General features: G+C 39.6%; 1 non-coding gene across 1 annotated transcript; it reads right to left on the reverse strand.

Annotated features, from left to right (window-relative positions):
- Positions 1-210: 210 nt before the first annotated feature.
- trnal-cag (transfer RNA leucine (anticodon CAG)) lies at positions 211-293 on the reverse strand. Its single transcript has one exon. It is a non-coding gene; the product is annotated as a tRNA-Leu (tRNA).
- Positions 294-15,326: the final 15,033 nt, after the last annotated feature.

A 15,326-nucleotide genomic window follows, 5' to 3' on the forward strand; every position in this document is an offset into this window, starting at 1 on the left:
ACATGGATTACACTACTTACACAAACTAATGCACTGACACGGACGTGCACACAAAGATTGAGACGGAAAGACACCCCTCTCATTACCCATTTCCACTACCCCACCGTAGCCAGCCAGTCACTTTGAGTTTAAATCTCCTTCCCTTTTCCAAATTTTCTCCATATTACAAAGTTTGAACAGATAATCACAATCAACAAGATCAAGATGTATTGTCAGAAGTGGGAATCGAACCCACGCCTCCAGAGGAGACTGCGACCTGAACGCAGCGCCTTAGACCGCTCTGCCATCCTGACCGTTTTCATCAGACCCTTCGAATCAATCAACACAAAACGCCATCATAGTTACTGCTCTTGTATGTTCAAATGTCCGTAAAACAAGGACCGATAATAAACCCCAGCTACCATGCGCTGTAACGTTACCATAGTTACATGGATTACACTACTTACATAAACTAATGCACCGACACGGACGTGCAAACACACAGATTGAGACAGAAAGACAGCCCTCTCATTTCCCCTTTCTACTACCCCAAACTAGCCAGCCAGTCACTTTGAGTTTAAACCTCCTTGCCTTTTCCAAATGTTCTCCATATTACAAAGTTTGAACAGATAATCACAATCAAAGAGATCCAAATGTAATGTCAGAAGTGGGATTCGAACCTACGCCTCCAGAGGAGACTGCGACCTGAACTCAGCGCCTTAGAGCGCTCGGCCATCCTGACGTTTTTCAACTGACCCTTCGAATCAATGAAAACAAAACGCCATCTTGGTTACTGCTCTCGTATGTTCAAATGTCCGTAAAACATGGACCGATAATAAACCCCAGCAACCATGCGCTGTAACCTTACCATAGTTACATGGATTACACTACTTACATAAACTAATGCACAGACACGGACGTGCACACAAAGATTGAGCCGGAAAGACACCCCTCTCATTACCCATTTCCACTACCCCACCGTAGCCAGCCAGTCACTTTGAGTTTAAATATCCTTACCTTTTCCAAATGTTCTCCATATTACAAAGTTTGAACAGATAATCACAATCAACAAGATCAAAATTTAGTGTCAGAAGTGGGATTCGAACTCACGCCTCCAGGGGAGACTGCGACCTGAACGCAGCGCCTTAGACCGCTCGGCCATCCTGACCATTTTCATAACTTGTTTTTCACCTTACATTGTTGATTTCGCTCAAAACGAATGTATTCCACTTCCAAATGGTTTAGTATGGCCCAATAACCCTTTGGTAAGATTAGTAACACGTTTGCATCTAAATTGATAGAGATATCAACATTTCTTGTTTTTATGCCTGCAAAATGCTTTTCAGAGCGCTAGAATCACTTTTCGACCAACAACGTGTTTTTGACCTTACATTGTGGATTTCGCTCAAAACTAATGTATTCCACTTCCAAATGGTTTAGTATGGCCCAATAACCCTTTGGTAAGCTTAGTAAAAACATTTGAATTGAAAATGACAGATATCAACATTTCTTGTTTTCATGCCTGCAAAATGCTTTTCAGAACGCTAGAATCACTTTTCGACCAACAACGTGTTTTTGACCTTACATTGTTGATTTCGCTCAAAACGAATGTATTCCACTTCCAAATGGTTTAGAATGGCCCAATAACCCTTTGGTAAGCTTAGTAACACGTTTGAATCGAAATTGACAGATATCAACATTTCTTGTTTTTATGCCTGCAAAATGCTTTTCAGAGCGCTAGAATCACTTTTCAAACAACAATGTGTTTTTCACCTTACATTGTTGATTTCGCTCAAAAATAATGTATTCCACTTTCAAATGGTTTTAGTATGGCCCAATAACCCTTTGGTAAGCTTAGTAACACGTTTGCATCTAAATTGATAGAGATATCAACATTTCTTGTTTTTATGCCTGCAAAATGCTTTTCAGAGCGCTAGAATCACTTTTCGACCAACAACGTGTTTTTGACCTTACATTGTGGATTTCGCTCAAAACTAATGTATTCCACTTCCAAATGGTTTAGTATGGCCCAATAACCCTTTGGTAAGCTTAGTAACACGTTTGAATTGAAAATGACAGATATATCTACGTTTCTTGTTTTTATGCCTGCAAAATGCGTTTCAGAGCGCTAGAATCACTTTTCGACCAACAACGTGATTTTGACCTTACATTCTTGATTTCGCTCAAAACGAATGTATTCCACTTCCAAATGGTTTAGTATGCCCCCAATAACCCCTTTGGTAAGCTTAGTAAAAACATTTGAATTGAAAATGACAGATATCAACATTTCTTGTTTTCATGCCTGCAAAATGCTTTTCAGAACGCTAGAATCACTTTTCGACCAACAACGTGTTTTTGACCTTACATTGTTGATTTCGCTCAAAACGAATGTATTCCACTTCCAAATGGTTTAGAATGGCCCAATAACCCTTTGGTAAGATTAGTAACACGTTTGAATCTAAATTGATAGAGATATCAACATTTCTTGTTTTTATGCCTGCAAAAGGCTTTTCAGAGCGCTAGAATCACATTTCGACCAACAACGTGTTTTTGACCTTAAATTGTTGATTTCGCTCAAAACGAATGTATTCCACTTCCAAATGGTTTAGTATGGCCCAATAACCCTTTGGTAAGCTTAGTAACACGTTTGAATTGAAAATGACAGAGATATCTACATTTCTTGTTTTTATGCCTGCAAAATGCGTTTCAGAGCGCTAGAATCACTTTTCGACCAACAACGTGTTTTTGACCTTACATTGTTGATTTCGCTCAAAACTAATGTATTCCACTTCCAAATGGTTTAGTATGGCCCAATAACCCTTTGGTAAGCTTAGTAAAAACATTTGAATTGAAAATGACAGATATCAACATTTCTTGTTTTCATGCCTGCAAAATGCTTTTCAGAGCGCTAGAATCACTTTTCGACCAACAACGTGTTTTTGACCTTACATTGTTGATTTCGCTCAAAACTAATGTATTCCACTTCCAAATGGTTTAGTATGGCCCAATAACCCTTTGGTAAGCTTAGTAACACGTTTGAATTTAAATTGACAGACATATCTACATTTCTTGTTTTTATGCCTGCAAAATGCTTTTCAGAGCGCTAGAATCACTTTTCAACCAACAATGTGTTTTTCACCTTACATTGTTGATTTCGCTCAAAACGAATCTATTCCACTTCCAAATGGTTTAGTATGGCCCAATAACCCTTTGGTAAGCTTAGTAACACGTTTGAATTGAAATTGACAGATATCAACATTTCTTGTTTTTATGCCTGCAAAATGCTTTTCAGAGCGCTAGAATCACTTTTCGACCAACAACGTGTTTTTGACCTTACATTGTTGATTTCGCTCAAAACTAATGTATTCCACTTCCAAATGGTTTAGTATGGCCCAATAACCCTTTGGTAAGCTTAGTAACACGTTTGAATTGAAAATGACAGAGATATCTACATTTCTTGTTTTAATGCCTGCAAAATGCGTTTCAGAGCGCTAGAATCACTTTTCGACCAACAACGTGTTTTTGACCTTACATTGTTGATTTCGCTCAAAACTAATGTATTCCACTTCCAAATGGTTTAGTATGGCCCAATAACCCTTTGGTAAGCTTAGTAACACGTTTGAATTGAAATTGACAGAGATATCTACATTTCTTGTTTTTATGCCTGCAAAATGCTTTTCAGAGCGCTAGAATCACTTTTCAACCAACAATGTGTTTTTCACCTTACATTGTTGATTTCGCTCAAAACGAATGTATTCCACTTCCAAATGGTTTAGTATGGCCCAATAACCCTTTGGTAAGCTTAGTGACACGTTTGAATTGAAATTGACAGATATCAACATTTCTTGTTTTTATGCCTGCAAAATGCTTTTCAGAACGCTAGGATCACTTTTCGACCAACAACGTGTTTTTGACCTTACATTGTTGATTTCGCTCAAAACTAATGTATTCCACTTCCAAATGGTTTAGTATGGCCCAATAACCCTTTGGTAAGCTTAGTAACACGTTTGAATTGAAAATGACAGAGATATCTACATTTCTTGTTTTAATGCCTGCAAAATGCGTTTCAGAGCGCTAGAATCACTTTTCGACCAACAACGTGTTTTTGACCTTACATTGTGGATTTCGCTCAAAACTAATGTATTCCACTTCCAAATGGTTTAGTATGCCCCAATAACCCTGTGGTAAGCTAAGTAAAAACATTTGAATTGAAAATGACAGATATCAACATTTCTTGTTTTCATGCCTGCAAAATGCTTTTCAGAGAGCTAGAATCACTTTTCGACCAACAACGTGTTTTTGACCTTACATTGTTGATTTCGCTCAAAACTAATGTATTCCACTTCCAAATTGTTTAGTATGGCCCAATAACCCTTTGGTAAGCTTAGTAACACGTTTGAATTTAAATTGACAGAGATATCTACATTTCTTGTTTTTATGCCTGCAAAATGCTTTTCAGAGCGCTAGAATCACTTTTCAACCAACAATGTGTTTTTCACCTTACATTGTTGATTTCGCTCAAAACGAATGTATTCCACTTCCAAATGGTTTAGTATGGCCCTATAACTCTTTGGTAAGCTTAGTAACACGTTTGAATTGAAATTGACAGATATCAACATTTCTTGTTTTTATGCCTGCAAAATGCTTTTCAGAGTGCTAGAATCACTTTTCGACCAACAACGTGTTTTTGACCTTACATTGTTGATTTCGCTCAAAACGAATGTATTCCACTTCCAAATGGTTTAGTATGGCCCAATAACCCTCTGGTAAGCTTAGTAACACGTTTGAATTGAAATTGACAGAGATATCTACATTTCTTGTTTTTATGCCTGCAAAATGCAGAGCGCTAGAATCACATTTAGACCAACAATGTGTTTTTCACCTTACATTGTTGATTTCGCTCAAAACGAATGTATTCCACTTCCAAATGGTTTAGTATGGCCCAATAACCCTTTGGTAAGCTTAGTGACACGTTTGAATTGAAATTGACAGATATCAACATTTCTTGTTTTTATGCCTGCAAAATGCTTTTCAGAGCGCTAGAATCACTTTTCGACCAACAACGTGTTTTTGACCTTACATTGTTGATTTCGCTCAAAACTAATGTATTCCACTTCCAAATGGTTTAGTATGGCCCAATAAACCTTTGGTAAGCTTAGTAACACGTTTGAATTGAAAATGACAGAGATATCTACATTTCTTGTTTTAATGCCTGCAAAATGCGTTTCAGAGCGCTAGAATCACTTTTCGACCAACAACGTGTTTTTGACCTTACATTGTGGATTTCGCTCAAAACTAATGTATTCCACTTCCAAATGGTTTAGTATGGCCCAATAACCCTTTGGTAAGCTTAGTAAAAACATTTGAATTGAAAATGACAGATATCAACATTTCTTGTTTTCATGCCTGCAAAATGCTTTTCAGAGAGCTAGAATCACTTTTCGACCAACAACGTGTTTTTGACCTTACATTGTTGATTTCGCTCAAAACTAATGTATTCCACTTCCAAATGGTTTAGTATGGCCCAATAACCCTTTGGTAAGCTTAGTAACACGTTTGAATTTAAATTGACAGACATATCTACATTTCTTGTTTTTATGCCTGCTAAATGCTTTTCAGAGCGCTAGAATCACATTTCAACCAACAATGTGTTTTTCACCTTACATTGTTGATTTCGCTCAAAACGAATGTATTCCACTTCCAAATGGTTTAGTATGGCCCTATAACTCTTTGGTAAGCTTAGTAACACGTTTGAATTGAAATTGACAGATATCAACATTTCTTGTTTTTATGCCTGCAAAATGCTTTTCAGAGTGCTAGAATCACTTTTCGACCAACAACGTGTTTTTGACCTTACATTGTTGATTTCGCTCAAAACGAATGTATTCCACTTCCAAATGGTTTAGTATGGCCCAATAACCCTCTGGTAAGCTTAGTAACACGTTTGAATTGAAATTGACAGAGATATCTACATTTCTTGTTTTTATGCCTGCAAAATGCAGAGCGCTAGAATCACATTTAGACCAACAATGTGTTTTTCACCTTACATTGTTGATTTCGCTCAAAACGAATGTATTCCACTTCCAAATGGTTTAGTATGGCCCAATAACCCTTTGGTAAGATTAGTAACACGTTTGCATCTAAATTGATAGAGATATCAACATTTCTTGTTTTTATGCCTGCAAAATGCTTTTCAGAGCGCTAGAATCACTTTTCAAACAACAATGTGTTTTTCACCTTACATTGTTGACCTTACATTCTTGATTTCGCTCAAAACGAATGTATTCCACTTCCAAATGGTTTAGTATGGCCCAATAACCCTTTGGTAAGCTTAGTAACACGTTTGAATTGAAATTGACAGAGATATCTATGTAAGGTGAAAAACACATTGTTGGTTGAAATGTGATTCTAGCGCTCTGAAAAGCATTTTGCAGGCATAAAAACAAGAAATGTTGATATCTCTATCAATTTAGATGCAAACGTGTTACTAATCTTACCAAAGGGTTATTGGGCCATACTAAACCATTTGGAAGTGGAATACATTCGTTTTGAGCGAAATCAACAATGTAAGGTCAAAAACACGTTGTTGGTCGAAAAGTGATTCTAGCGTTCTGAAAAGCATTTTGCAGGCATGAAAACAAGAAATGTTGATATGGTGAAAAACACATTGTTGGTTGAAATGTGATTCTAGCGCTCTGAAAAGCATTTTGCAGGCATAAAAACAAGAAATGTTGATATCTCTATCAATTTAGATGCAAACGTGTTACTAATCTTACCAAAGGGTTATTGGGCCATACTAAACCATTTGGAAGTGGAATACATTCGTTTTGAGCGAAATCAACAATGTAAGGTGAAAAACACGTTGTTGGTCGAAAAGTGATTCTAGCACTCTGAAAAGCATTTTGCAGGCATAAAAACAAGAAATGTTGATATCTGTCAATTTCGATTCAAACGTGTTACTAAGCTTACCAAAGGGTTATTGGGCCATTCTAAACCATTTGGAAGTGGAATACATTCGTTTTGAGCGAAATCAACAATGTAAGGTCAAAAACACGTTGTTGGTCGAAAAGTGATTCTAGCGTTCTGAAAAGCATTTTGCAGGCATGAAAACAAGAAATGTTGATATCTGTCATTTTCAATTCAAATGTTTTTACTAAGCTTACCAAAGGGTTATTGGGCCATACTAAACCATTTGGAAGTGGAATACATTAGTTTTGAGTGAAATCAAGAATGTAAGGTCAAAAACACGTTGTTGGTCGAAAAGTGATTCTAGCGCTCTGAAAAGCATTTTGCAGGCATAAAAACAAGAAATGTAGATATCTCTGTCAATTTCAATTCAAACGTGTTACTAAGCTTACCAAAGGGTTTTTGGGCCATACAAAACCATTTGGAAGTGGAATACATTAGTTTTGAGCGAAATCAACAATGTAAGGTGAAAAACACATTGTTGTTTGAAAAGTGATTCTAGCGCTCTGAAAAGCATTTTGCAGGCATAAAAACAAGAAATGTTGATATCTCTATCAATTTAGATGCAAACGTTTTACTAAGCTTACCAAAGGGTTATTGGGCCATACTAAACCATTTGGAAGTGGAATACATTAGTTTTGAGCGAAATCCACAATGTAAGGTGAAAAACACATTGTTGGCCAAAAAGTGATTCTAGCGCTCTGAAAAGCATTTTGCGCTCATAAAAACAAGAAATGTTGATATCTCTGTCAATTTCAATGCAAACGTGTTACTAAGCTCACCGCAGGGTTATAGGGCCATTACTCCATCATTTGGAAGTAGTTTTGAGCAAAATCAACAATGTAAGGTCAAAAACACATTGTTGGCCAAAAAGTGATTCTAGCGCTCTGAAAAGCATTTTGCGCTCATAAACAAGAAATGTTGATATCTCTGTCAATTTCAATGCAAACGTCTTACTAAGCTCACCACGGGGTTATAGGGCCATAACTCCACCATTAGGAAGTAGTTTTGAGCAAAATCAACAATGTAAGGTCAAAAACACATTGTTGCCCAAAAAGTGATTCTAGCGCTCTGAAAAGCATTTTGCGCTCATAAACAAGAAATGTTGATATCTCTGTCAATTTCAATGCAAACGTGTTACTAAGCTCACCGCAGGGTTATAGGGCCATTACTCCACCATTTGGAAGTAGTTTTGAGCAAAATCAACAATGTAAGGTCAAAAACACATTGTTGGCCAAAAAGTGATTCTCGCGCTCTGAAAAGCATTTTGCGCTCATAAACAAGAAATGTTGATATCTCTGTCAATTTCAATGCAAACGTGTTACTAAGCTCACCGTAACGTTATAGGGCCAACTCCACCATTTGGAAGTGATCAAAAAGTGATTCTAACGCTCTGAAAAGCATTTTGCGCTCATAAACAAGAAATGTTGATATCTCTGTCAATTTCAATGCAAACGTGTTACTAAGCTCACCGTAGCGTTATAGGGCCAACTCCACCATTTGGAAGTGATCAAAAAGTGATTCTAACGCTCTGAAAAGCATTTTGCGCTCATAAACAAGAAATGTTGATATCTCTGTCAATTTCAATGCAAACGTCTTACTAAGCTCACCACGGGGTTATAGAGCCATTACTCCACCATTAGGAAGTAGTTTTGAGCAAAATCAACAATGTAAGGTCAAAAACACATTGTTGGCCAAAAAGTGATTCTCGCGCTCTGAAAAGCATTTTGCGCTCATAAACAAGAAATGTTGATATCTCTGTCAATTTCAATGCAAACGTGTTACTAAGCTCACCGCAGGGTTATAGGGCCAACTCCACCATTTGGAAGTGATCAAAAAGTGATTCTAACGCTCTGAAAAGCATTTTGCGCTCATAAACAAGAAATGTTGATATCTCTGTCAATTTCAATGCAAACGTCTTACTAAGCTCACCACGGGGTTATAGAGCCATTACTCCACCATTAGGAAGTAGTTTTGAGCAAAATCAACAATGTAAGGTCGAAAACACATTGTTGGCCAAAAAGTGATTCTAGCGCTCTGAAAAGCATTTTGCGCTCATAAAAACAAGAAATGTTGATATCTCTGTCAATTTCAATGCAAACGTGTTACTAAGCTCACCGCAGGGTTATAGGGCCATTACTCCATCATTTGGAAGTAGTTTTGAGCAAAATCAACAATGTAAGGTCAAAAACACATTGTTGGCCAAAAAGTGATTCTAGCGCTCTGAAAAGCATTTTGCGCTCATAAACAAGAAATGTTGATATCTCTGTCAATTTCAATGCAAACGTGTTACTAAGCTCACCGTAGCGTTATAGGGCCAACTCCACCATTTGGAAGTGATCAAAAAGTGATTATAACGCTCTGAAAAGCAGTTTGCGCTCATAAACAAGAAATGTTGATATCTCTGTCAATTTCAATGCAAACGTCTTACTAAGCTCACCACGGGGTTATAGAGCCATTACTCCACCATTAGGAAGTAGTTTTGAGCAAAATCAACAATGTAAGGTCAAAAACACATTGTTGGCCAAAAAGTGATTCTCGCGCTCTGAAAAGCATTTTGCGCTCATAAAAATAAGACATGTTGATATCTCTGTCAATTTCAATGCAAACGTGTTACTAAGCTCACCGTAGTGTTATAGGGCCAACTCCACCATTTGGAAGTGATCAAAAAGTGATTCTAACGCTCTGAAAAGCATTTTGCGCTCATAAACAAGAAATGTTGATATCTCTTTCAATTTCAATGCAAACGTGTTACTAAGCTCACCGTAGCGTTATAGGGCCAACTCCACCATTTGGAAGTGATCAAAAAGTGATTCTAACGCTCTGAAAAGCATTTTGCGCTCATAAACAAGAAATGTTGATATCTCTGTCAATTTCAATGCAAACGTCTTACTAAGCTCACCACGGGGTTATAGAGCCATTACTCCACCATTAGGAAGTAGTTTTGAGCAAAATCAACAATGTAAGGTCAAAAACACATTGTTGGCCAAAAAGTGATTCTAGCGCTCTGAAAAGCATTTTGCGCTCATAAAAACAAGAAATGTTGATATCTCTGTCAATTTCAATGCAAACGTGTTACTAAGCTCACCACAGGGTTATAGGGCCATTACTCCACCATTTGGAAGTAGTTTTGAGCAAAATCAACAATGTAAGGTCAAAAACACATTGTTGGCCAAAAAGTGATTCTAGCGCTCTGAAAAGCATTTTGCGCTCATAAACAAGAAATGTTGATATCTCTGTCAATTTCAATGCAAACGTTTTACTAAGCTCACCGTAGCGTTATAGGGCCAACTCCACCATTTGGAAGTGATCAAAAAGTGATTCTAACGCTCTGAAAAGCATTTTGCGCTCATAAACAAGAAATGTTGATATCTCTGTCAATTTCAATGCAAACGTGTTACTAAGCTCACCGTAGTGTTATAGGGCCATTACTCCACCATTTGGAAGTAGTTTTGAGCAAAATCAACAATGTAAGGTCAAAAACACATTGTTGGCCAAAAAGTGATTCTAGCGCTCTGAAAAGCATTTTGCGCTCATAAAAATAAGACATGTTGATATCTCTGTCAATTTCAATGCAAACGTGTTACTAAGCTCACCACAGGGTTATAGGGCCATAACTCCACCATTTGGAAGTAGTTTTGAGCAAAATCAACAATGTAAGGTCAAAAACACATTGTTGGCCAAAAAGTGATTCTAGCGCTCTGAAAAGCATTTTGCGCTCATAAAAACAAGAAATGTTGATATCTCTGTCAATTTCAATGCAAACGTGTTACTAAGCTCACCGCAGGGTTATAGGGCCATTACTCCATCATTTGGAAGTAGTTTTGAGCAAAATCAACAATGTAAGGTCAAAAACACATTGTTGGCCAAAAAGTGATTCTAGCGCTCTGAAAAGCATTTTGCGCTCATAAAAACAAGAAATGTTGATATCTCTGTCAATTTCAATGCAAACGTGTTACTAAGCTCACCGCAGGTTTATAGGGCCATTACTCCACCATTTGGAAGTAGTTTTGAGCAAAATCAACAATGTAAGGTCAAAAACACATTGTTGGCCAAAAAGTGATTCTAGCGCTCTGAAAAGCATTTTGCGCTCATAAACAAGAAATGTTGATATCTCTGTCAATTTCAATGCAAACGTGTTACTAAGCTCACCGTAGCGTTATAGGGCCAACTCCACCATTTGGAAGTGATCAAAAAGTGATTCTAACGCTCTGAAAAGCATTTTGCGCTCATAAACAAGAAATGTTGATATCTCTGTCAATTTCAATGCAAACGTGTTGCTAAGCTCACCGTAGGGTTATAGGGCCAACTCCACCATTTGGAAGTGATCAAAAAGTGATTCTAACGCTCTGAAAAGCATTTTGCGCTCATAAACAAGAAATGTTGATATCTCTGTCAATTTCAATGCAAACGTGTTACTAAGCTCACCGCAGGGTTATAGGGCCATTACTCCACCATTTGGAAGTAGTTTTGAGCAAAATCAACAATGTAAGGTCAAAAACACATTGTTGGCCAAAAAGTGATTCTAGCGCTCTGAAAAGCATTTTGCGCTCATAAACAAGAAATGTTGATATCTCTGTCAATTTCAATGCAAACGTGTTACGAAGCTCACCGTAGCGTTATAGGGCCAACTCCACCATTTGGAAGTGATCAAAAAGTGATTCTAACGCTCTGAAAAGCATTTTGCGCTCATAAACAAGAAATGTTGATATCTCTGTCAATTTCAATGCAAACGTGTTACTAAGCTCACCGTAGTGTTATTCTCCCATAAAGACTCGATCACTGATAAGTATGAACAGGATTTATTTAAATAACGACATGGGAATATTTTGGATGGTAAATCTTTGGCATGAGCCCCGTCACTGATCCAGGGTGACGTGCGGACTCGGCGTATCCTGCCAGGACTAGCAGGGGCGGAGCCTTCCCCTGGACAAGTAGACTGAGGCCGACCTGGTGGTGGTGGGGTGGATGGAGGTGCGTCGAACGAAGACCTGAGCAGCAAAGACATATGTTAGACTACTCTTTATAGAGCAGGTGTAGGCAGGTGATTGGTAGCTGGTGATTGGTGATTGGCGGCCAGCCGCGCGTGATTTGAGTCCTCCTGGTAGAACTACCAGCAAGCTTACATTTCTCCCATAAAGACTCGATCACTGATAAGTATGAACAGGATTTATTTAAATAACGACATGGGAATATTTTGGATGGTAAATCTTTGGCATGAGCCCCGTCACTGATCCAGGGTGACGTGCGGACTCGGCGTATCCTGCCAGGACTAGCAGGGGCGGAGCCTTCCCCAAAAGAGAGGACGTAGGCCTGCGCCGGAAATAGGTGATAACTCTGCATGTCCTGCCGGGACTGGCAGGGGCGGAGCCGACCCCAAAAATAGAATAGCGAAAGGAGGTAATGAGACCATACATACCCGCGTAGAAGAAGTGGACAAGGATCTATACTGCTTCTGGAAGATAAAAGGCATACCCAATATACGACATATTAAGAGTCAATCATACATACCATAAAACGATAAGCTTAAAACCGTCAGCGAGATCGATGAATCACGTAAAAGCAGTTGACTTGAAATACCTCAGCGAGATCAATTAAAATTTAGAGCACTCTGCAGCTGTTACGCAGCGAGCCACGAGTGCTTTCGTGCTGTACCAACTGCCGTGGTCGAATCACTCTCCGGGGTCGCTGCGTGACCTGAGTGCTTTCGCGTTGAACCACCGATGTGGTCAACGAACTCACGAGTGCCCTTGATGTGCCACCGACGTGGTCACGCACTCACCGGTGTTGTTGCAGCAAGTATTGTGAACTTTCATGTTGAACACCGACGTGGTCAACGAAATCACGAGTGCCCTTGATGTGCCACCGACGTGGTCACGCACTCACCGGTGTTGCTGCAGCAAATATTGTGTACTTCCGTGTTGAACACCGACGTGTTCAATGAACTCCGAGTGCCCTGCACTTGAGTGTTTGATATTATGCCACCGACGTGGTAATTAAATTTGCATGTGCCCGAGTTGTGCCCACCGACGTGGTCAACGCACTACCAGGGTTGCTGCAGCGAACGTGGAGTTCTGAGTTGTACCGCACCGACGTGCGCAACGAACTCACGAGTGCTTGGGTTGTTCCCACCGACGTGGGCAACGCACTCACCGGGGTTGCTGCAACAAACTAGAGTTCTGAGTTGTACCGCACCGACGTGCGCAACGAACTCACGAGTGCTTGAGTTGTTCCCACCGACGTGAGCAACGCACTCACCGGGGTTACTGCAGTCAAACCATGAGTATTAGATAACGTGCCACCGACGTGGTCATACTCACGAGTGCCCGAGTTGTTACCACCGACGTGGTCAACGCACTCACCGGGGTTGCCGCTGCAACCTTGAGTTTTATTTTCCTATGTACGCCACCGACGTGACAGCGAACTCAAGAGTGTTTTCTAGATGATCCACCGACGTGGTCACACTCGCCGGGGTTGCTGCAGGTTAACCTGAGTTATGAAACCGAATTTTGCTTTATGAATTTAGTACCCGATAACCACCACCGCCGGTAGTTGCAAATAGTGTTGCTTTTGGCAATGAAAATTATGACTAAGAGTCGTCATCAACAAACCTTTATCGCGTGAGAAAAAACGAGACTGGACGCAACGTGGATGCTGGGCATGTGACAATAGCAGTGATTAAATGCATAGTACAATATAGTTGGCGAATAAAACAAGACTAAAAAGTGTTTTACGAAAATAAGACCGCTAAAATGTCTCTTCATTTTCGTTGACCTAAACTAGGCGATAAAGACTTATAACGTTATTTTGTTCGACTGGAACTTCAACTGTTCCAGACATAACATCAATTTTCAACCATTTACCTTATTTAACAAAACTACGCACTTGTAACTTCGATAATATCTAAATGGAATTACGATAACACTGGAAAGAGTATGAATGTAACTAAAACTAATAAAAACTAAAATGACAGCTTGACACAAGACTAGACCAACACTAGAAAGGAAACAGGCCACCAAAAACAGCTATGGTTGCAAACGTGTGAAACCTGTCTTAACCGACGTTAGAGAGCATCGTGTGCGCGTGAAGATAGAACCTTGAATTCTACCGGATGTAGGACGTCGAGTTCTGTGTTGTACCGCACAGACGTGTGCAACGAACTCACGACTAGTGCCTGAGTTGTGCCCCAGTTGTGCGTTGACGTGGTCAACGCACTCACCGGGGTTACTGCAGTCAACCATGAGTAATAGATAACGTGCCGCCGACGTGGTCATAGTCACGAGTGCCCGAGTTGTTACCGCTGCGCTTTGGTCAACGCACTCACCGGGGTCGCCGCTGCGAACCTTGAGTTTTATTTTTTCCATGATATGCCACCAACGTGACACCGAACTCAAAGGGTGTTTTCTAGATGATCCACCGACGTGGTCGAACTTGCCGGGGTTGCTGCAGGTTAACCTTGAGTTATATAGCCGATTTTGCTTTATGAGTTTAGTACCTGATAACCACCACCACCAGTAGTTGCAAATAGTGTTGCTTTGACACCGAAAATTATGACTAAATGTCGTCATCAACAAACCTTTATCGCGTGAGGAAAACAATGCTGGTCATATGACAATACTATAATTAAATGCGTAGTGCAATGTTGTTGGCGAATACGAACGAGACTGAGTGTTTTTACAAAATAAGACTGCTAAAATGTCTTCATTTCCGTTGACCTAAACTAGGCGATAAACTGTAATAACGTTTTGTCCAAACGGAACTTCAACTGTTTAAGACATAACATCAATTTTCGACCGTTTACCTTATTTAATAAATCTACGCACTTGTATCTTTGATGATACCTAAACGGAATTTCAATATGTTGCATATTCTTGAAAAAAGTTGTCCAATCCCGGGATGCTTTTAACTGACTTCATTTATTATAAAGTCGGCGTGTTTCGGTATGGTAACTGAAGCTTAACGGAGGGAATTGTATCTAACGCGTGAGAGAGGAAAATACCGTGATCTACTTCAAGCCCCCGGGCATAGGCCCGGGGTGGCTCTCTGCCGTCTACCTATTGATCTCTGGCCTCTCGAGTTCGAAACCACCCGCTAGAGAGGACGTCAAGTGGGCGTGGCCTAGTGGGCGTGGCCGGGGTGACGTAAAGGCTTCGGCTCCTTCTGTGGTGGAGCAGCCTTCAATAACGTTTTTGCTCCCCTTGTGGCTATGTGAGGGAAATGCAGCTTCTTAAAATACTTATCACATATCACAAGAAAGAGTATGAACGTGTCTAAACTAATAAAAACAAAAGTGACACCTTGACACAAAGACTAAGACTAGAATGGAAACAGGCCGCCAAAAACAGCTGTAGTAGCAAACGTGATAAACCTGCCTTAACCGA

Source organism: Gadus chalcogrammus, chromosome 2 (genome assembly GCF_026213295.1).
Source record: "Gadus chalcogrammus isolate NIFS_2021 chromosome 2, NIFS_Gcha_1.0, whole genome shotgun sequence".
In the NCBI taxonomy this organism is placed as follows: Eukaryota; Metazoa; Chordata; class Actinopteri; order Gadiformes; family Gadidae; genus Gadus; species Gadus chalcogrammus.